At 39.0% G+C, this 23,317-nt stretch overlaps 1 protein-coding gene across 11 annotated transcripts in view; it reads right to left on the minus strand.

The window, feature by feature from the left end:
• LOC139010400 (protocadherin alpha-C2) overlaps nt 1–23,317 on the minus strand; it is a 171,271-nt gene that overhangs the window by 46,060 nt on the left and 101,894 nt on the right. The window lies entirely within an intron of this gene.

A 23,317-nucleotide genomic window follows, 5' to 3' on the forward strand; every position in this document is an offset into this window, starting at 1 on the left:
TAATGCTTTGCAGTGAAAAGTCTGCTGTTATTAAGCAAAATGTGGAGGCTGGGATTTATCTTACAATAGCCAGCAATTCCTATGGCTGCAGTTCATCTTCCATAAATACACTCTGAGCTTCAGTTCCCCTCAGACTCCACCTTACATGGCTGCAGAGGCAACAAAAAGACAACTACTTCTCTTCAGTGAGCAAGAAGGCAGAAGGATCACAGGAAGCCTTTCTGTGCTGTGTCTTTGCCTCTGCATCTCTGTTCTGAACATACACTCCACCCAGGCCCTCTCATCTCTTCCACAGTTTAAAATCCATTGCCCCACATGCAAAAAGCACTCACTAAAATGCCCTTGCTCTTCTTCGTCTGCTAGCATCCTTTCACTTTTAGCATCTTCCCCTGTGGGTCATTTGCTAGCTATGAACTGGAACAGAGCCAGCATGAGACCTGACATTTGTCATCCTTTCCTTCCTGAGGGGATAGCCGAAGAGGCCAGGGCAATGATCCTGACACCCAGATTTCAAAGGCCCGGACTAGCACATCCCTTCCTTCCACCCGCCAAGCACCCTCGCTGACAACACTCCCCAACGTAACCAATTGTATTCCAGAGAAGCTCCCAGCTTCCTCCTGTCACTGCTGCTTATTTGTCCTCTTTGCTCCCTCAAGAGTACAGAGTGGGAAGCAACTTCCATCACATTCTATTTCTGTCTTCTTTCTTAGGTCTCTGGCTTCTCCCTCTCTGCTTCCTCCCAAAATGTCCCTACTGTAACTTTGTCTCTGTTTGCTGTGGTAATTTGATCTCAGAAAGCCTTAAACTCTCAAGTGCATGACATGGCCTTTGTCTTCACCCATTACTTATTTCTGGAAATAAATGGCTTCTAAGTGGGATCAAGTTATAAGTTGTCAGGAAGCGTGACCTTTTCTTCCCTCATCTCCTCCCAGGCCCTCACAGTGGCTGCCTCCCCTGCCCACAGCTCAGAAACCTGGCCACTGGGTATTGACCATGCATGGACCTGTGCCCCGGAAAAGATCACAGGCACTTAAGGAAGAGATTAAAGTGATAGAGGCTTGGTGATGTTTTTAATGGAAGTCCCCGAGTGTCAGATCTTTGGAGAGAAAACAGGGCTTGTCTTTTAGCAATTTTGTCATCTTCCAGCAAGGGCACCTGCCAGGTTGTCCATTTTGATGTGTCAGGATCATAAGCTTTAACTAGTACTTATTCCCTCAAAGACTGAGAAGGCAAACACTATCCTCATGCTATTGTACTTAGCCTCCTGCCAATCTTACTAGTTGGTGGAATGGCATTGCTTAGACTGCTGGCAAGTGCCCTGTCTACAAATATTGGTGCTAATGCTTTGACTACACCATTGTGCATTCCCTTCCCTTGGATATTCAAGAACTCCCTATTACAAAACAGAATAGCACAGTGATTAGGAACACAGACTTTGGAGTCGGCCATACTCCTGCCAATACTAACTGTGTGGCCTTGGCCATGTTACTTAACCTACGCTTCAGTGACTCATTTTAATTGGGGAAGACAATGTTAAGTAAAACTCATAGGGTCATTATGATTATATGAAATGATATATAGGAAATAATTTGCATAGTGACTGACAAGTATAATATTACTATTCTTATTAAAATGCAACAGTTTATTATCATCATCAGATCATATCTTAGTTGGCAGTCTATATATGGCAAGGCCCTTTAGGTATCAAATACAGATAAGCACCTGTAACTATGCCAGATAGGAAGTCAGTGATGATGGGGAAGATAGGTGTGCACTAATGTTATGCTTTCCCAATTATTTCGAGAGTTTATCCTATAGTTTGGAACAAAAAACCAGTCCCTTTCTATATCACCAAGCAAAAGGGACTTCTGTCATAAGTATTCCTTCAAGGTATTTATTTCCTCACAAGTTATTCACCTTTTAGGATATGTGAAGATACTTTAGCAACAGGTACAGACAAGTTCCCAAACATGCTATTATCTCCAGCGCCCAGTATAGACTTGGCACAGAGATTCTTTTTTTAAATACATTTTTATTGATTTCAGAAAGGAAGGGAGAGGGAGATAGAGATAGAAATATCAATGATAGCGAATTATTGATCAGCTGCCTCCTGCATGCCCCACATTGGGGATTGAGCCCACAACCTGGGCATGTGCTCTGACTGGAAATCAAACCATGACCTCCTGGTTCTTAGATTGACACTCAACCACTGAGCCACGGTGGCCGGGCCAGAGATTCTTAATTAATGTTTTTTAAACAGAACTAAATTTACATCTTTTCTTGTGCAATTCTCTCAAATAGAAATAGCTTCTTTTTTCTTCCCCTTTCTGAATCTTATGTATACTTCAAGATCCAACTTCAAACCCACCTAACCCAAGAAACATTGTCTGTTGCAAATATAATGGTCTTTTTTCTCTTTCACAGCCTACCACATATCTCTGAATGCTGATACATGTCTTTCTATAATTCATCAAAATTCTTTCATATTATTTCTTTACCTAATTATAAGTCACTTGCAAGCAGAAGCCATGTCATATTTCTGTGTATTCTTCACAGGGTGGGAAACCTTATAAACTCTTGATAATAAGTGATGATTGTTTCATTTTCTTCAGGTCTGTTTTTAGAAGTTCAGAAAGAACTGCTTCAATCAGGCACTTTCCCTTTGTTGTAGATGGACAGACCACGTCTAATGGAGAGAGGGCTCAAGAGTCTGCAATGATTTTACTATCGTTTTCTTTCTTTAAATTTTGAAATACAAAGTATTTCTAACCTGGAGAGCTAAAGCCCACAAACAAAGTTGCTGGATTCTAAGAAAGGCTCTGCCCCAAAGTATTATGTCATCACTCTTTCTACTTGATATTACAATCATAAAACGAAGGTATTCCTTGCTCATAACTAACAAGAAAAGTGATAGATAAGAGAAGTACCATGATAAGACATGGTTTTGTTTACCCCTATGCTAGACAAGAACTCTGAAATAGTATCCCTCAATTGTATCCCTTAATTGTATTTGTAAAATGCATCTATCATGAGGTCACTGGGCACAGGAGCAAAACCAATCACAATACAACTGTATTAAGCCTATGAGAAAAATACTGGCACTCCGTGAGCTCTCCCAATTCACATAAATTTTCCTTTCTCTATTATTAGCATCAAAAATCATTTTACTTTGGGGAACCAAACAATCTGGAGCCTTTTGGCCACAGGGCTCATTTGTTTGATGAAGCTTTGGGCTGACCATTATGAAAATAACTGCTAAATAGGGAAGGAGCTAATTTTCATTTTTTTTAATCTTTATTGCCGGGAGCCGGTCCATCCTTGCTGCTTGACACAGTCACTGCAGAGAAGAAACATCTGCACAGCATATGTTTCAAGGAACCTGACATATATAGCATATTGTTCTTAATATGTTTGCTCTCCTTAGCGTCATGTGTTATAACCAAGGTCACCTCTCCGAGAAAGGTTGTTTCCCCAGGTGGGGATTTTTCCCTGAGGTTAGGGAGGGGATACAACCCCTTAATTAAGTGCCAGGCGGGTAGTTAAGCTACATAATCTTTACTCCCTGGAATGGAGATAAGAAACGCCCTAACCTTTGTAATAGAAATTGACAGGATTAAAATCGGCAGGTATAAATACGGATGTAACAAGACAATAAACATCAGATCCTCATCAGATCCTCATCAGTTTCTAACCAGAACTCCGACCAGAACTTTGGCTGGAGATCCTGGCTAGAGGTCCTGACTAGGCTGCTGATTAACCAAAGGCGGTCTTCATGTCATTCCTTCTTCGCCGACTCCGTCCTCACCTTTGGGGACCCCTGGACCCGCTGGGGTTGGACCCCAGCACTTTATTGTTCAGATTATTACAGATGTCCCTCTTTTTCCCCCATAGCTCCCCTCTACCCGGTTCCCACCCCACCCCAGGCCCTCGCCACCCCACTGTCCACGTCCATAGATACTGCATATATGCATATAAGATCTTTGTCCAATCTCTTCCCGCTTTCCCCACACTCCCCCCACCCCAAGAATTGTCAGTCTGCTCCATTTCCATGCCCCTGATTCTATTACATTCACCAGTTTGTTTGTTCATCAGATTTTTTATTCATTTGAGTTTTAGATTTACTTGTTAATAGATCTGTATTTGCTGTCACTTTGTTGTTCATAATTTTTTATCTTTACCTTTTTCTTCTTCCTCCTCTTCTTAAAGAATACCCTTCAGCATTTCATATAATACTGGTTTGGTTGTGATGAACTCCTTTAGCTTTTTGTTGTCTGTGAAGCTCTTTCTCTGACCTTCAATTCTGAATGATAGCTTTGCTGGGTAGAGTAATCTTAGTTGTAGGTTCTTGCTATTCATCACTTTGAATATTTCTTGCCACTCCTTTCTGGCCTGCATAGTTTCTATTGAGAAGTCAGCTGACAGTCATATGGGTACTCCCTTGTAGGTAACTAACTGTTTTTCCCTTGCTGCTTTTAAGATTCTCTCTTTGTCTTTTGCCCTTGACATTTTAATTATGATGTATCTTGGTGTGGTCCTCTTTGGATTCCTCTTGTTTGGGGTTCTCTGCACTTCCTGGACTTGTAAGTCTATTTCTTTCACCAGGTAGGGGAAGTTTTCTGTCATTATTTCTTCAAATAGGTTTTCAATATCTTGCTCTCTGTCTTCTTCTGGCACCCCCATAATTCGGATGTTGGTATGCTTGAAGTTGTCCCAGAGGCTCCTTACACTATCTTCATATTTTTGGATTCTTTTTTATTTTTGCTCTTCCAGTTGGGTATTATTTGCTTCCTCATATTTCTAATCTTTGACTTGATCCTTGGGATCCTCTAGTCTACTGTTGAATCTCTGTATATTATTCTTTATTCCAGTCAGTGTATGCTTAATTTCTGACTGGTCCTTTTCCTTTTCCTTTTTTTTTTTTTTTCTTTTTTGGCATTCTCACTAAGATCCTTGAAGGTCTCACTAAGTTCCTTGGAGGTTTCTAGAAGATTCTTAAGTAACCTTATAACTGTGGTTTTGAATTCTATATCCAGTAGCTTGCTTTCTTCCATTTCTTTCATTTGTGACATGTTTCTTTATCTTCTCATTTTGGCTGCTTCCCTGTGTTTGTTTCTATGTATTGGGTAGCTGCTAAGTCTCCTTGAGTTGATAGAGTGGCTTTGTGTGCTAGGTGTCCTATAGGGCCCAGTGGTTCAGCTTCCCCAATCACCTAAGGTGGACACTCTTGGTGCACCCCTTTGTGGGCTGTGTGCACAGTCTTGTTGTAGTTGAGCCTTGATTGCTGTTTGGAGGAAGCAGAGAGGGAGAAGCCAGAGACCTAAGAAAGAAGACAGAATCTGGGAGGAATTGACCTCCAGGCCAATTGGCTGTGAGGACCAGCTGTGTCTACAATGGAAGAGCTGCTGAGCAGGAGACACCCTTATGGGGCAGGACTTGCTTCAGTGGGGCTTTGGTGCTCACTGAGTCTGCCCCTTGAGTGTGTCACTTATACTAGTAGATGTGAAGAGTTGTAATCTGGTATGGTCTCGCACTGACCACTGGGTACGCTGGCTCTTGGATCTCCAAGGAGGTGCAAAGTCAGCCACTTCCTGGGGCCACCCAGCAGGAGCTACAAAGAGATCTGCAGATTCCTCCTCTTTGTATCAGGTTTGGAAGTGCCCAGACGAGGCCCAGCTGTGAAGCAAGTCAGGCTGCTACTGGTGCCAGCCTTGGGCCTTCTTTTGATAGCTTTGGGGCTCCCTGACCCAGCTGCAGCTTGTTTGACAGGTTTTAGGCTGAGAAAAGACAGGCCATTCATATGCAAAAGCCGCTGCACACAGCTTGGGTGGGGTTGTAAATTGGGTAGGGTGGGGTCTCAGGGAATCTCCAGGGCAGAGCAAACAGCAATGGCTGCCAGTCAGCCCTGCACTGGGGAAGTCCCAGCACAGGAACAATGACCCTTGCGAGCATCTCCATCTGGAAGAAAGCTGCCTCTGCGTTCCTTCCCCAATGCCAGACAGTCCAGTTTCTCCCCATATGTGTTTGTGTTCCCCAGAGTCTCACCCAGCACTGGAGCTCAGAGCAAGTGGGACCTTGTATCTCCCTCCTGATTAAAAAAGCGGCACACTGAGGTGCCAGCCCATTCTACACCTCCGCACCTCCGACCAGTCTCAATGCACTTTCTTCTTTATCTCTCTAGTTGTAGTACTTCCACTCAGCCAGCTTTCCCGTGGTTCTGGATGATAGTTGTTCTGTATGTTAGTTGTAATTTTGATGTGGTTGTAGGAGGCAGCAAGTACAGGTGTTTACCTATGCTGCCATCTTGGTTCTCTCCTAATTTTCATTTTTAAGTTGTGTATTTATTTGTTTCCCACACACCAAGCACATGATATATAATTTAAAAACAGAAACAAAGTAACATCCCAATGCTTAGTCCAAGATAGTTTTAAAAACTCCATCTTATTATGAAGGAACAGAACTTTTCCTGAAGGAAAATACTTTCCAATATGATTACAATATTCTTTACAGGTATGGCATCCAGTGGATGGGGAGATATAAAAAGATTTTTCATATAACATGACAGCTGAATTTTTTTTCATATTCCCTTCCCTGCAGAGGAAATACATTATATTTTAGAGAGAGATCCTCTAAATATTTAGTTCTGCAATTTTTAGGTGATTCTTAACTGAGGAATCATAAAATTGCTTACAATAAACAAAATTGCTTAGAATAAACAAAAGAACTCAAACTATATTTGGACAAGTAACAATAAAAAGGGAGAATAGGTTGAAAGTTTGGGACAGATTGTGCAATATTAAGAGATAAAATCAAACTATTCAATTACTTAGGGATTTTGCTTCTCTAACAGTATTCTCAATTGTTATGGCCTAACAAAAATCATAGAATGTTAAAGGTTGAGAGATATTTAAAAAGTATCTCATCCAAATTCTTTATTTTTCATTGAAGAAAATTAGCGAAACTTGAACCTCAAGATCAGTGAGGAGATATGAAGTATAAAAGTTTATAAGTAAGTCAAGTGTATGTATAATAATCTTACAAATGTGACCAAAGAAACAAAATTCCTATTTTTAAAAGTATGATTGAGCTTGACCTAAATTCAAGACTCTAATATTATTAAAGTGGCTGTTTATGACCACTTAGAAATGAAATCATTCATACTAGGAACTACTTTTTAATTAAAAACTGGTAACATGAAATCAACCACAAAGACCAAAAAGAATTGCATGGGCATTTTAGATTTTCAGTTGAGAAGGGAAATGTGACAGGCACAGTCTATCTGGAATTCATGGAGACATTAAACAAAGTCCCCTAATATCCTTGCATACAAAATGAGTAAAGAAAGACTGCAAGACAGGATAGTTAGGTGATTTTATAATTGTTTGAATAATAATGCCAAAGAATGCTTATTAATGGAAAGCTGCAACTTGGAAGGAGAAGTCTGGTAGGTAACTGCAGAGATCCACCCACCATTGGTCTCTTCCATTCAACATTTTATCAATGACTCAAGACAGGGAAGCATCAAGTTTCCAAGCCAATCCAGCAGCAAGTTGAGCTCTCTGGAATACAAATAACAACTGCCTGGGTTAAGCCATGTTTCTAATTTACTAAAATTACTACCAATATTCTATTTGAGACTTAATACATGACAGAAATTTGTAAGTTTGTATTTAAGTTAATTTCTGGCTTCCAGTATTGCCATTAAAACCTGTTCCAAGTTTCCATTCATCACTTGGGGCCTTTTGTTTTAATAGAAAACTTTGTTTGGCCCTGTTTCCCCTCTGCAATTCTTGGGATTTTAGCCATAGAATAAAATAAGATGGTAAGTTGGCACTAAAAAACATTCTTGTTCCCAAGTGGGTTTTAGCCAAAGCATTCATTGATTTGGATCCCTTTTTTCCCCTCCTATTTCAAAAAAAAATGTAGATATTGTTGAAGTACCTTGTATTTGAACTATTTTCCAAGATATGACCTAAACTCAGGCTAAATGAAGCCCACAGTTTCTCCTTTCTATACCCATTGTGCTTGCTGCTTGGAAAAAAAAACTAAACAGATCTAAGAAGGGTCAATGCTCAAAAGTTTCTGTTTATATACTCAGTATATAAAGTAACTGTTGGCTTTAGGGTCCTTCTTGCATCCTGATACCTTAGCGCTAACAGTTTCCATACTATTTCTATACATATTATCTCATTTAATCCTCACAAGAGCCCAGTGAGGTTAGTATCAATGAAGGAACTGGATCCCAAAAAAGGCAAAGGAAATTTTCAGAATCTCCAGGAAGCTTTTTACCATGCCCCTACTTCTTGAGATTTTAATATAGCATCAGACCACTACACATGTGATCCTAATCATGAATTGTATCATTCAAAAACCAAATCATGTTGTACACCTAAGACTAATATAATATTATATGTCAATTATACCTCAATTAAAAAAGAATTATATTAATGGTCTCAAGATATTAATTTCCAAATATTTTATATTCAACTAGAGGTCCAGTGCACGAAATTCATGCACTCAGGGGTTCCTCAGTCCAGCCTGCACCCTCTCGCAGTCCAGGAGCCCTCAGGGGATGTCCAACTGATGGCTTAGGCCTGCTCCTTGTGGGAGTGCACTATCAGGAGCCAGCTCCTGCATTGAGCGTCTGCCCCCTGGTGGTCAGTGCGCATCATAGCAATTGGTCATTCCACCGTTCAGTTTATTTGCATATTAGCCTTTTATTATATAGGATTGTTTTCACAACTAAATTTTCTTTTAAAGACTTCAATTGGATCTTCTATATGTTTTTTCTTTTTTTAAATATATTTTTATTGATTTCAGAGAGGAAGGGAGAGGGGGAGATAGAAACATCAATAATGAGAGAGAATCATTGATTGGCTGCCTCTTGCACGCCCCCTACTGGGGGTCAAGCCCACAACCCCAGGCATGTGCCCTTGACCGGAATAGAACTCGGGACCCTTCAGTCCACAGGCCGACGCTCTATCCGCTGAGTCAAACCAGCTAGGGTGGATCTTCTATATGTTTTTTCAATGGCTGACCTTAGCAAAATCATGATGCTAAACAGATTTATATTTCAGATCCCAATCTCTTCTTTTAGTACCATCTTTCCACCCACAATATTTTGCCTAAGTAATGGGGTTTTACAAATGATTTTGACTTTTCTGATATAAATCCCACTCATATATTCCTTGTGATAGATTTTGTTATATAATTCCTTCAGCAGTTATGTGTACATTATAAAATGGATAAAGTATAAATCCTCTAAATTAGTCAAGTAGAGATGTACTGTGTTTTCTGTGAATATTAAAAGTTCTTTAAGACATTTTTATGAGATAATTATTATTAACTAAAACCTTTCTTTATCAAAGCTCATTTTTCACAGTTATTTAGAAAAGACTCATAAATTCTTCAATTTTGTGGTAATCTCAGAATTTTTTTACAATGCATTTTTTAAGTAGCAAGATCTAGAGTTAAATTCCACTGGCAATGACAGGCCACAATCCCACTTGCAGGTTTTTAATCACATTGATGCTTAGATCATGAAGCTAGGTAGGGGCTCCTTAAAGGAATCCTGCTTCATGTAAAACCAGACTCAAAGATCAGGCTCTACTGTTTATTAATTATGTGTCCTTGGGAAAGTTGTTTAATTTCTCCAAACCTCAGCTTAATAAAATGAGGAAAACACATACTTACTACAAACAATTGCTGCTAGACATTTATTGAGATGAAGTATATAAAATTTTCACTATATAAATTCACAATAAATTCAATAAAAAAGAAAAAAATTAGTTATTAGCCAGAAAAAAAAATGATGAGACAGCATGGGAATAGAAGTCTTATGAAATTATCCAAATAACCTGAGAATAAAGGAGGGACGAGTAAAAATAAATAGAAAATCCAATATTCTGCATTCTCTCTCTCTCTCTCTCTCTCTCTCTCTCTCACACACACACACACACACACACACAAAAGAAGCATACTTTACTTGACTGACAGAATTGAAAAGGAAAATCTAGTACTGGTTCTATTTATACAGCATCTCTGAAATAATGGTCTCAAAGATTTTAAAATCATTTAACTTAATGTATCTACAACTTAAAATTGGTTAATACCAACTTCAGCTTTTCAATAATGAATAGGGAAAAAAAATACACAAAACTCCCCAATCAAGTAACACTTTGGCTTTTGAGGTGCATGTGTGTTTTTTAATCTGAATCTATTGGGTAATTCTCTAATAAATCCAGTTAACCCAAGACAATGGGATAGTACCTTTAACAACGACATAAAATTGAAGCATAGAATGGTTCAATAGTTTACTAGGAATACAGAGTTGATTTCAGGCAGAACTGGGTAAAAATCTTACTTCCTTTCTAATTCAATGTTACATTTATTATAACAGAGTTGTCACCCTAGGATATTCAATATCCTTTGTAATTAAAATTTCATCATAGACTCCCATGATTGGTTTTCTGCAGTACTCTCAAGTTAGACTAGTATTCCTTTGATCCCATTATGATAAGCTCATTTAAAATCTCAACTGTATATGAAACATTTATTGGTTCATAAATCAATGTATACATAGACCATATTGGACAGCTATGTCTCCTAAGATATGTGGATTTAGTGTGACATAAGCTAGAAGGAATTGCGGAATAAAGGGAATTTTCAAATTACAAAAATTAATGCTTTGCAAGAGTCAACGATGATGTGCTAAGAAAGTAACAACCACACTGATAAAGTCAGACTGTGAGTTTCCTGGGTACAAGGGTGAATATTGTGTTCCTAGATGAAAAAGCCAGCTATAACTCTGGAAAGTTGACAGTTGTAGGTTAGGGGTAGGCACAGCAAATTATCATTGATCATTTCCTATTCTTATTCCCCCACCCCAAATATTTTGAAAAGACTCACAGAGGTATTTAATAGTGTTACAACAGGAAATGCCAACTTGAAAATACAGAAAGCAAGTAATCACATTCTTATTCACAATAATTATTTTTAAAATTCTTATATGTTGATTTAATGAAGCAAGATTTAAATTCCAATTCATTAAACATTCATTAGTATTTAGTATGTGACAATCCCAGAGCTAAGTGCTTTCATGTATGTCTTCAAATTCAATTCTCCTTAAAGAAATATTTTCATATTCATCAAGGTTATTGAGGCAACATCAAAGAACTGAACTCATAGATACAAAGAACAGATTGGTGGTTGCCAGAGGGATGTGAGGACTTGGCAAAATGGATAAAATGTGTTCAAAAGGTACAAACTTCCACTCATAAAATAAGTAAGTCAAGGAGATGTAATGTCCAACATGGTGACTTTAGCTAATCATACTGTATTATTTATTAGAAAGTTGATAAAAGAGTAGACGTTGACATTTCTTATCACAAGAAAAAAAATGTAACTGTGGGGTGATGGATACTAACTACCGGTAAACTGATTTTGATGGTCGTTTTGCTATATATATATATATACAAATATTGAATCATATGATGTACACTTGAAATAAATATAATGTTATATGTCAATTATATCTCAATGAAAAAAGTGATTAGATTAAACCCTGTAGACAAGCAAGAGCACTTTATAATTTTCCAACAATTCCCATTTATCTCAAAGGCAGAAAAGTTTGAATGTCTAGATATAGACATTTATATTGTTCCTACATTTAGATAAATCTAGTGGTTTTCAAGCTTTAGTATACACAAGAATTTCCTGGTAGAGTTGTACCAATGCAAGTAGGAAAATTGTACTTGGAAACATTTATGTGATTTTTCAAGCTTATTATTACTTAAATATACACTGAATGGCCAGATTATTATGACCACCCCATCAGGTCTTCATTGACACTTCCAAAAATACTGAATATTGAAAACTTCCTAAGCAAATACTCTCACGGTTTTTTATTATTATTATTTGCATAACTAATTCACTTTATTGTACTGATGGGGTGGTCATAATAATCTGGCCAGTCGTAATAATCTGGCCACTCAGTGTATATTCATCATACATACTTACTTTGGAACCTAATCCTTGGGTAATATGTTATTGCACTGTATTTCCATTTATTTTTACCTTTTCTCTATTCTTTTGTTATTTTGAAATCTCAGACTTTATAAAGAAAAAAGTATTGCCTTAAGTTATACTGTCAGAATCTAAATTGCAGAGATAAATTAGGACCAAACAATCTTACTACATTCTAAAAGAAAACATGTCCACTTTCTGGTGCTATTCTTAGAGGTAAATGTTAGAGAAGAGGGTTGTCATGTTAAGGTAAAATAATAATCCCATTGGAATTTTTATTGACACAGAGTGATAAGAAAAATGAACATTGTAGATAACATTTATTTATTTTTTAAATATCTCTATTGATTTCAGAGAAGGACAGAGAGAAACATCCATGTGAGAGAAACACATCGATTGGTTGTCTCCTGCACAGGCTTTGACCAGGGCCCAAGCCGGGTAGGAGCCTGCAACCAAGGTACATGTCCTAGACTGCAATCAAACCCAGGACCCTTTGAATTGAACCCAGAACCTTTTGGTCCACAGGCCAATGCTCTATCCACTGAGCAAAATTGGCTAGGGCTGTAGATAACATTCTAAAAAACAATTCCTTAGACATTTATGTTGTTTCCAAATTTTTCCTATAATATAATATTATAATGATCATCTTTGTATTTTTAGTATATATACTGTGGCATTGTTTTGTAGGATCTATGCATGGTAGAAATTATGGGTGCAAAAGTATGAATATTTAAATTTTAATAGGTATTATCAAGCTTCCTTCAAAAGGTCTACAATTTCACATTCATTCCAAGTGTTTATTTTATAAAACTTTAACTAAGCTTGAGCATTGTCAGTTTTCATAATTTTTATCAGTCTCTATGGGAAGGGGAAAATATCTTTTTTAAAAAATATTTTAAGGAAGGGAGAGGGAGAGAGAGATTGAAACATCAGTGATGAGAGAGAATCATTGATCAGCTGCCTCCTACATACCTCTCTAATGGGGATAGAGCCCACAACCCAGGCATGTACCCTGACCAGGATCGAACCATCACCTCCTGGTTCATTGGTCAACACTCAACCACTGAGCCACACTGGCTTGGCGGGAAAAAAATCTTTTTATTTTCATTTTTTTATTGTTAGTAAGTTTGGATGTCTTCATTTGGGCCATCACTAATTTTTCCTATATAAATGCTTATTTCTGTGTGTGGTCTATTTTTGTATTTTATTGTTCACTTTTCTTATCATAGTTCACCATTCTTAATGCAAACATATATTAATGTAAACAATTTATATAGTCATATTTTAAGTATGGAAATAATTCAAATTATAATAATATCATTAGTGGAATATATGTAGTCGTTAAAGTTGTGCTGATAAAGAGTTTTTAATAACATAAGACCTTATGTAACAATATTTCGTGAGAAAAGAGCATGAATTTAAAATGTACATGCTTCCCTAAATTTCACTATCCTATATAATAAAGAGGTAATATGCAAATTGACTGTCATGTCATCACGCAAGATGGCCGCCCCCATGCGGGCACAAGATAACTGCCCCCATGTGGTCAAAAGATGACCGCCCCCATGTGGTCACAAGATGGCCGCCACAAAATGGCCGGCAGGGGAGGCAGTTGTGGACGATCAGACCAGCAGGGGAGGGCAGTTGGGGGGGACCAGGCCTGCAGGGGAGGGCAGTTAGGGGTGACCAGGCTGGCAGGGGAGGGCAGTTAGGGGTCACTGGGCTGGCTGAGAGGGAAGTTGGGGGCGACCAGGCCTGCAGGGGAGGGAGGGTAGTTAGGGGGGACCAGGCCAGCAGGGGAGGGCAGTTGGGGGGGACCAGGCCTGCAGGGGAGGGCAGTTAGGGGTGACCAGGCCATCAGGGGAGGGTAGTTAGGGGCAATCAGGCTGGCAGGGGAGGGCTGTTGGGGGAGACCAGGCCTGCAGATGAGGGCAGTTGGGGGCGACCGAGCCGGCAGGGGAGGGCAGTTGGGGGTGATCAGGCCTGCAGGGGAGCAGTTAGGCATTGATCAGGCTGGCAGGAGAGTGGTTAGGGGGTGATCAGGCTGGCAGGCAGAAGTGGTTAGAGGCAATCAGGCAGGCAGGCAGGCGAGCGGTTGGGAGCCGAATTGTGAGAAGGATGTCCGACTGCTGGCAGGAGAGGGCAGTTGTGGGGGACATGGCCTGTGGGATCAGGCCTAAACCAGCAGCTGGACATCTCCTGAGGGGTGCCAGATTGGAGAGGGTGCAGGCTGGGCTGAGGGACACCCCCCTGCCCAGTGCAGGAATTTCATTCACCAGGCCTCTAGTATCTAATCTAATAAAAGAGAAACATGCAAATTGACCATACCTTTGCTATGCCCCAAGCCACGCCCACCAGCCAATCAGAGTGACTATATGCAAATTAACCCAACCAAGATGGCGGCCGGCAGCCACGGAGATGGAGCAAGGAGGAGGCTTGGTTGCCCCAGCGATGGAGGAAGCCAAGCTTCCTGCCAGCCCTGGCCAGCTCTGGCCTCCGCTGAAGGCAAGAAAGTTTCAATTATAGAAGACAAATAAACCCCAGATACCTGCTTTCAGCCAGCCTCCACTGGGAGCTTGGGTGGCTGGGGGCCATGGCCAGCCTGCAAACAGCCATCAGCCCCTCACCCAGACTGGCCAGGCACCCCAGCAGGACCCCCCACCCTGAAGGGGCTGTGGCCAGCCTGAAAACGGCCCTTAGCCCCTCACCCAGGCTGGCCACACTCTCATGGGGTGAGGGTCCCCGCTGGGGGGCTTGGCAAGCCTGAAAACAGCCATCAGCCCCTCACCCAGGCTGGCCAGGCACCCCAGTGGGGACCCCCACCCTGAAGGGGCTGTGGCCAGACTGAAAATGGCCCTCAGCCCCTCACTCAGGCTGGCCAGGCACCTCAGCAGGGACCCCCACCCTGATGGGGCTGTGGCCAGCTTGCAAACAGCCATCAGCTACTCACCCAGGCTGGCCAGGCACTCCAGCGGGGACCCCCACCCTGAAGGGGGTGTGGCCAGTCTGAAAACGGCTCTCAGCCCCTCACCCAGGCTGGCCAGGCACCCCAGCGGGACCCCCACCCTGATCTGGGACACCCTTCAGGGCAAACCAGCCGGCCCCCACCCATGCATCAGGCCTCTATCCTATATAATAAAAGGGTAATATGCAAATTGACCCTAACAGCAGAACAACTGGGAATGACTGGTCACTATGGCACACACTGAACACCAGGGGGCAGATGTTCAATGCAGGAGGTGCCCCCTGGTTGTCAGTGCATTCCCACAGGGGGAGCTCTGCTCAGTCACAAGCCAGGCTGATGGCTGCCAGTACAGCAGTGGTGGTGGGAGCCTCTCCCGCCTCCTCAGGAGCACTAAGGATGTCTGACTGCAGCTTAGGCCTGCTCCCCGCTGGCAAGTGGGCATTCCCCGAGGGCTCCCTGGCTGCCAGAGGGATGTCTGACTGCCAGCTTAGGCCCAATCCCCCGGGGAGTGGGCCTAAGCCAGCAGGTGGTCATCCCCTGAGGGGTCCCAGACTGCAAGAGGGCACAGGCCGGGCTGAGGGACCCCCCCCTCCCCGCGAGTGCACAAATTTATGTGCACCGGGCCTCTAGTTCTATAATAAAGATAAATTAACTATAATGAAACACACTATATCCTATATAATAAAAGCCTAATATGCAAATTGACTGAACAACGGAACAACTGGTAGAATGACCGGTCACTATTACGCACACTGACCACAAGAGGGCAGACACTCAATGCAGGAGCTGCCTCCTGGTGGTCAGTGCTCTCCCACAGGGGGAGCGCTGCTCAGCCAGAAGCCAGGCTCAATAGCTGGCGCACACAGCAGCAGCGGTGGCGGGAACCTCTCCCGCCTCTGCTACAGGCAGGCAGTAAGGTGCAAGGGGCCCTGGACTGTGAGAGCCCTGGACTGCGAGAGGGCACAGGCTGGGCTGAGGGACGCCACCCATCCCTAGTGCACACATTTTGTGCACTGGGCCTCTAGTTTACATATAATTACAACTAATTTTAAAAATACGCATGGAACATGTTTTTTTAAAAGAAGCCATAGAAACATATATTTGTAACTGTACTTGGATATTGGGATTACACATAATTTCCTTTCCCAAGATGTCTTCAATGGTCATGTGGTGCTCTTTAATGGGAAATGTATCTTTAGATATTTTTTCATCCTTACTGGCTCCCTATCTCTTCATGATAAAATTTAAAATCCTAAGCATTGCAATGAAGAATCTTCTTAATCTGATTCTTATGTAGCTTTCTAGCTTCAGCTTCTTCCCTCCTTACATGTTTACAGCATGCTCTGGTCAAATTAAACCATTTTCAACTTTTCTTATGCCTTCTCAATCCTCTAGGCCAGTGGTCAGCAAACTCATTAGTCAACAGAGCCAAATATCAACAGTACAACGATTGAAATTTCTTTTGAGAGCCAAATTTTTTAAACTTAAACTATATAGGTAGGTACATTGTTATTAACTTAATTAGGGTACTCCTAAGGCTTAGGAAGAGCCACACTCAAGGGGCCAAGAGCCACATGTGGCTCGTGAGCCACAGTTTGCCGACCACGGCTCTAGGCCTTTATGGTTTTTGCTCAGAGTTGAGAAATGCCCATTCTCAACTCTACCTCCATGCTCCCCAAATCATCCATTAACATTCTGATAAAAAGATATGTTACATGGAAAGAATTCCTTACCTGCCCCCACCCTTCATCAAACACCATGCCAAATCAGTTGCTTCCCTTCTGTGCTTCCTGGAGAGTATGTATTTGTCTCAATTATAGCTCAAAACTGGTTATATCATAATTGATGGTTGACTTGTTTATTGTTGGATATCTTGTTATGGATTATAAATTATTTGTCTCCACATTTTGTGTGTCTTATGCTAAAAAAGTACATTAAATAGAATGACTAGAATAGAGAAATATAGAAATTGTTTTATGTCAAGTAAAGCTACAAGTACCAACTTTAATAAAATTTCATTATCTCTGAATGTCTTACATGAAAGTGTATGCTCTCTTGGTTCAGTGACTAAGTATTTCATAGTAAATATGATCTCTGAATTGTTGTTTTCTAAAATTAATAATGTGATTTAAATCTCCCCATCAGGGTTTGGGATAAAATTAAGATACTGTTGTTTTCAAAGGAAAAGTAATTCAAATATTTTAAAACATACATAGAAGCATTTTTATGTTACTTAGGTGTAATCTGCTGCTGATAAAACTGTATGATAGGGAATTTCAGGTAATGGCAGCCTAAATTATTCAGAGCAGCCATCCTACTGAAAGCAACTAAATATTCTGGATAAAATATTAAAACAATTATCTTAAAAGCACTGAAAATCTGACAAGATAATTGGGAACTGTGAGGATAAATTCTGGTGGGAACTTAAATACAGAGAGGTGAGCAGAATGTTAAACTTTCTTTTTGTTCCAAAACTATTTACTGACACAAAGTTGGACATAAATTCAGAACTTGAAGGGGAGGCAATAGAAATTAAGGACCAAGACGTACACGAGATAAGGAGTCTTACAGCATCTATATTAATTGGGAACTCCAAGGACTACAGTCTCCAAGTGATGGTATACCAAAACTAAATCTACCTATTCTCTAGCCCCGAGAACGGCTGGGGAGCTTGACTGAGCACCAACCAGGACATAAGGAAAACAGGAAAGTAAAAAAATCCTATAAACTGTACATCCTGCAGATTTTCAGCTGGGTATACATGGTAGTCTATGTAGACAAGGACCCTCAAGTCTTGAACTTGGTTTAAAGTGGTTTACAACTGGTAGTATTCAGATGTAAATAAAAATCTGTCTTGAAGGAAGGCGATTTCATTCAAGATCTCAGGATATTCTGACAAATATTATTTTCAGGTTAGTGATCATTACAAGTCAAAATAAAATCTAGCACACATGGAAACAGGGAGCTGTGATCAAAAACCAGTTGAAGCGGCACACAGTAGAAACATGCTTGCAGACTTTGGACTCTAGGATTATCAGATGGAGATTTAATACATTTAAAGAATTATAAAGCAAGTCTGAAAATATTTAAAGGGAGCAAGAAATGATTTAAAAAATTCATAGCAGATGTGAACAACAATTATTAGAATTTTTTAAATGAAAAATACAATAACTAAAATAAAAAACTCAAGGGATACTCTTGATAGCATATTGGACACACAAGAAAAACAAGAGGTGACAATAGCTAACATCAGAATTGGAAAGGAAAATATCACTAGAGATCCTCAGATGTTTAAAAGATTACAAGAGGACATTATAAACAACTTTATGCCAAAATATTTGAAATTTTAGATAAAATTAATGTACTGCTGGAGAAACAAAATTTATAGAAAAGAACGAATAAAAATATGGATAAATTTATCATTAATAAAGAAATGTGATATTATTATTTAAAACTTTCCCAAAAAGAAAACTTAAAAGAACACAGAGTATCACTAGTAAACACTACTAAATATTTAAGAAAGAAACCTCACCAATCTGAGCAAATAGGTCCTCTAGAGAAGAGAAAAAAGAGAAAAAAACTTCTAATAGGGCCAGCCTTTAATAGGGACAGCATAACCCTGATATCAATCCCTCATAGAAAAGGGAAATGACCAGCCAATCTCAAGTGATAATATAGATGCAAAAGCCCACTAATAACATATCTTAATTGGTTGGTTTTATTCTGTATGCACATTGTTTTGGTTTAAATAAAACAGCTGTAATCTTTGCTCAAAGATACTAATGAATAAGCATAATGCACCTGAATTCAGAGAGTGCATTTTTTAGGGTACATCATTAGAGCTATGCTATGAAAATAGTATAAATGTAGATGGCAACCAGATGGCTCCGGGAATAGCCACGAATTTGAGGGGAGATACAAAGGTGTTTCTCTTTCTATGCAGCTCAGAAGACTTTGTGACTACATATTCATTCCTAGATTCCAAGGCAAGTTCCAGATGAATGTATAATGACCTTCTGTGTTTATAATGCTTGAGGAGGAAATTATTATCCTAATTCTTTTTCATATATGCAGTATAAAAGAGACATGTAATTTATTAATACCCCAAACCACTCTCATCTCATAAATTAAAATTAGGAACAAAATGTATCATTTACTTTAGGTTTTTAAAAATAATCCTTACCCACAAGTCTTACTTCCCATAATACTTTAGTTGAAATCCTAGACTGTATCCATATTCACTTGACGTTCTGCCAAATGTTATTTCTGATATTCACGTCATATGCAATTGAGCAACGTAAAAACCTTTTAGCAATTTAGTCCACCTTTATCCCAACACAACTAAGTGTTTTTAGTCTTTGAAATATTACTGTTTCCCACTACTGCAAATACTGAAGACAACAAAAATCAATAGGTCATTAATATTATCAGACGTATTATTAAAACTTTCTCACTCACACTTTTCCCAGGATTACTTTTTCCTTCTGTCGACTCAGTCATATAATGCTCTTTTCCTTCGTTTTTAATAATTTGAGGTTTCTCTGTTATACAACGAACACTATTATACTGTCTACATGGCATTTTTAAAAATCTGAATATATTTCATATGCCATGCAAGCTTCCTTACTTACAGGACATTAAAGTTTTTCAAAGTGTGGTTATCAGCTTCAGAGTTAAAATAAATATAAGGAAACATCTAATTAGCCTATGGAAAAGTCTACTTATGGAATATTGTTAACAAATAAAAACACCTGCAATACCAAAAACATTCTGCCACTCTGTTAATAAATGACACTGCAAAGAGGAAATATCTTATATGCTATATATCCTGCAAAAGAAACACTATAATTCTAGAAGAACAATACACTAATATAACACTGGTATGTTCAAGATATCATTTTCACCCTAGCCAGTTTGGCTCAGTAGATAACGCGTCAGCCTGCGGACTGAAGGGTCCCAGGTTCGATTCCGGTTAAGGGCACATGCCTGGGTTGTGGGCTCGGTCCAATGTGCAGGAGGCAGCCAATCAATTATTCCCTCTCATCATTGATGTTTCTATCTCTCTCTTCCTCTCCCTTCCTCTCTGAAATCTTTAAAAATATACTTTAAAAAGGTTATCATTTTAATGTGGAATATTTAATAAACTCAGTTTGTACACCACTGTGTGTTTTGTTACAAAATATCATCTAAAAATTTTCCAATGCCATTACTTTTAAATTCTAAGTAGAAATTTCTATCTCAGAGGCACCATCTTAGATAACAACCTAAAAAAATTAAATTGCCCATCAAGAATCTTAACAGAAAAAATTGACATGAGACACATGTTGTCTGCTTGATGCACAGCGGGCCAATTTTCTTTATAGCTGTCAAATATTATCAATAGGAAAGACATAAATATAAATGTTTTCAAAAATTTCTTTTTTTTAAAAGGGCAGGCCAGAACTCATTTTTTAAAAATATTTTTTACTGATTTTTTACAGAGAGGAAAGGAGAGGGATAGAGATCCAGAAACATCAATGAGAGAGAAGCATTGATCAGCTGCCTCCTGCACACTCCCTACTGGGGATGTGCCCGCAACCAAGGTACAAGCCCTTGACCAGAATCAAACCTGGGACCCTTGAATCTGCAGGCTGACGCTCTATCCACTGAACCAAACCATAAGTTTCTTAAACTGATAGATTTAAGTATTTTAAACTAAAATAAGATAGAGCCCTAACCAGTTTGGCTCAGTGGATAGAGCATCAGCCTGTGGACTGAAGGGTCCCAGGTTTGATTCCGGACAAGGGCATGTACCTTGGTTGCGGGCACATCCCCAGTAGGGGATGTGCAGGAGGCAGCTGATCAATGGTTCTAACTCTCTATCCCTCTCCCTTCCTTTCTGTAAAAAAATCAATAAAATACATTTTTTAAAAAATTAAAAATAAATAAAATAAGATAGAAAAGCTTAGAATTTGAACAGACTATAAACACATGAATCAATATGATTCTGTATGACTCAGGCACACATTAAAATTATTACTCCAGCTTTATAAAAGTTACTTTACCCATGTTTTAGTGCATCACACTTTCTTTATATATCAGGAAATATCCAACCCACAAAAATTATTGGCAGACAATGAACTGCTTAATAAGTGCAATATCAACAATGATGGAAAAGACTGTTCAACTGGATGAATGGGGTGATACAATATTCCTGCATGCATGAATAGTACATTTCTGTTACTTTATCACTCATGTTAGTAAAAATTTGGTCTTGGGGACAGCTATATTTTTCCTTCTGAGTAGCTGTTTTTCCTTCTAACTTCCGGATCCATTGGTTTTCTTATCACTTACTTATATTACCTTTCGAGTCTAGTCAAAATGTGTTTCTCAAACCATTCCTGACCCCCAAACTTCAAAGACATTACTTGTATCCAAATCTCTCTTTGTTACAGAAGGCAATGAAATAAAAGAAATAAATGGTGAGTGTTTATGCACTAAGTGCTTTGATACTTGAAATATTAACATTTTATGCATCAATTTTTTCCTTTAATTTAATTGCATTTAATTTGAATTCACTGCAAATTTCACATGTAATGATGTGCATCCTTACTAATCACTTTGTTATCCACAGAATACAGCATTGAGGTTTTTCATGTTAGCTTTAGGATCATAAAATGCCTTTATGTTGTTTCATTATTATATAAAATGATCTTTAAACAGTTAGCTATATATACACATGTAAAGTAAGTTAAAGTTTTTGCCTCTATGGTGAACAGTGTTAACATCCAATTCATACATACACAAATTTATTATTCATTCAGCAAATACTTACTAATCGTATCGTATATACAGGATTTTATTATATCTTGTGAGAATATTAAATATGCAAAATTATAATGGTTATAAGTCTATTTTTGCAGTTAACATCATTATTTGAAGGAAAATAACATAACCCACTTTTTCCCTTATTACCTGGAACAGTAAAACAAGGATCTTCCATTCCCCCTAATTTCTGCACACTTCTTTCCCTTCTATTCATGATTTCTGTGAGAAGTTAGAAAGAATAGTGTAAAACTGCTAGCCCAATTGCTACCATTCCATTCAAAAAGTTTTATAATGCCAAGAGGCACTAAGGATAAATGGAAGTATTTAAATAATTTAACATTCAAATATGGTATTTATTTATAAGTATATTGGCTTCTAAAATAATAAGAATAGTAAATCCAAGTTGAATGGACTTTGAATGGTAAGTGCACCTTTGAAAACACTGGTTTGTTTTTTCCTTTTTTAAAATATTTTTTTAAATATTTTTTATTGATTTTTTACAGAGAGGAAGAGAGAGCGATAGAGTTAGAAACATCAATGAGAGAGAAACATCGATCAGCTGCCCCTTGCACACTCCTACTGGGGATGTGCCCGCAACCAAGGTACATGCCCTTGGCCGGAATCGAACCTGGGACCTTTCAGTCCGCAGGCTGACGCTCTATCCACTGAGCCAAACCGGTTAGGGCAAAACACTGGTTTTTGACATAATAATTACTCATCTTTCTTGTGAAATCCTATATAATAAAAGGCTAATATGCAAATTGTCCTAGGAGTTTGACCAGGGGGCAGGGCTGGCCCATCAACTGCCCACAGCTCCTCCCCCTGGCCAGCCTGGTCGGAGCCCACCCACACATGAATTTGTCAACAAAACACAAATAAAAAGTTGTCAAGTCCTATGCACAATGCCATCATCTTTCTATGACATGCTTATAATTTCTATGGACTTACTAAAACTGTGTGGAGCTATTAGCTATGTTGTGGAGTATTGTTCTCAAAAAAGACTGCTTTGCAAAAAGGCACTCATGTAAAGGACAGCCTATGCTGCGTTTTTCTAGATGGTATGTCATTCAAGAATCAATTCAAATGCCATCTCTATCACAAAGCTTTCTCTGATTCCCTCCTCCATGCTCACATGTTCTCTCATGTTTTCTCTCCCTTCTTGGAACATCCATTGTAATTTATTTTTACATCTCTTTAGGTTATCATCATTTTTACTCATCTATTATAAAGTTTAAGTAAATGTCTCATCTTCCATGATATTAAGCTTGTACTCTGCAAAAACTCACATACTTTTCATTCCCACTCTAGGTCTTACACATCTTTTACTCAGAATAATTTTTGAATAAAGGGATAATTGCTTTAAGTAATTTCTTAAAGAAATTCCTAAAAGGAATGATTTAAAAACATTTCAGGTCATTTATTACCTATACTAGGCACTTTGGTGCTTTTTTTATTTTTAATTTTATATCTTTATGTTATATTACTTTTATTGTTCTTTAATGGGTTTGGATTTCTTACCCTTGT

Source organism: Myotis yumanensis, unplaced genomic scaffold, assembly GCF_028538775.1.
Source record: "Myotis yumanensis isolate MYYU_CA2020_CCGP unplaced genomic scaffold, mMyoYum1.0.hap1 SCAF_5, whole genome shotgun sequence".
Lineage (NCBI taxonomy): Eukaryota > Metazoa > Chordata > Mammalia > Chiroptera > Vespertilionidae > Myotis > Myotis yumanensis.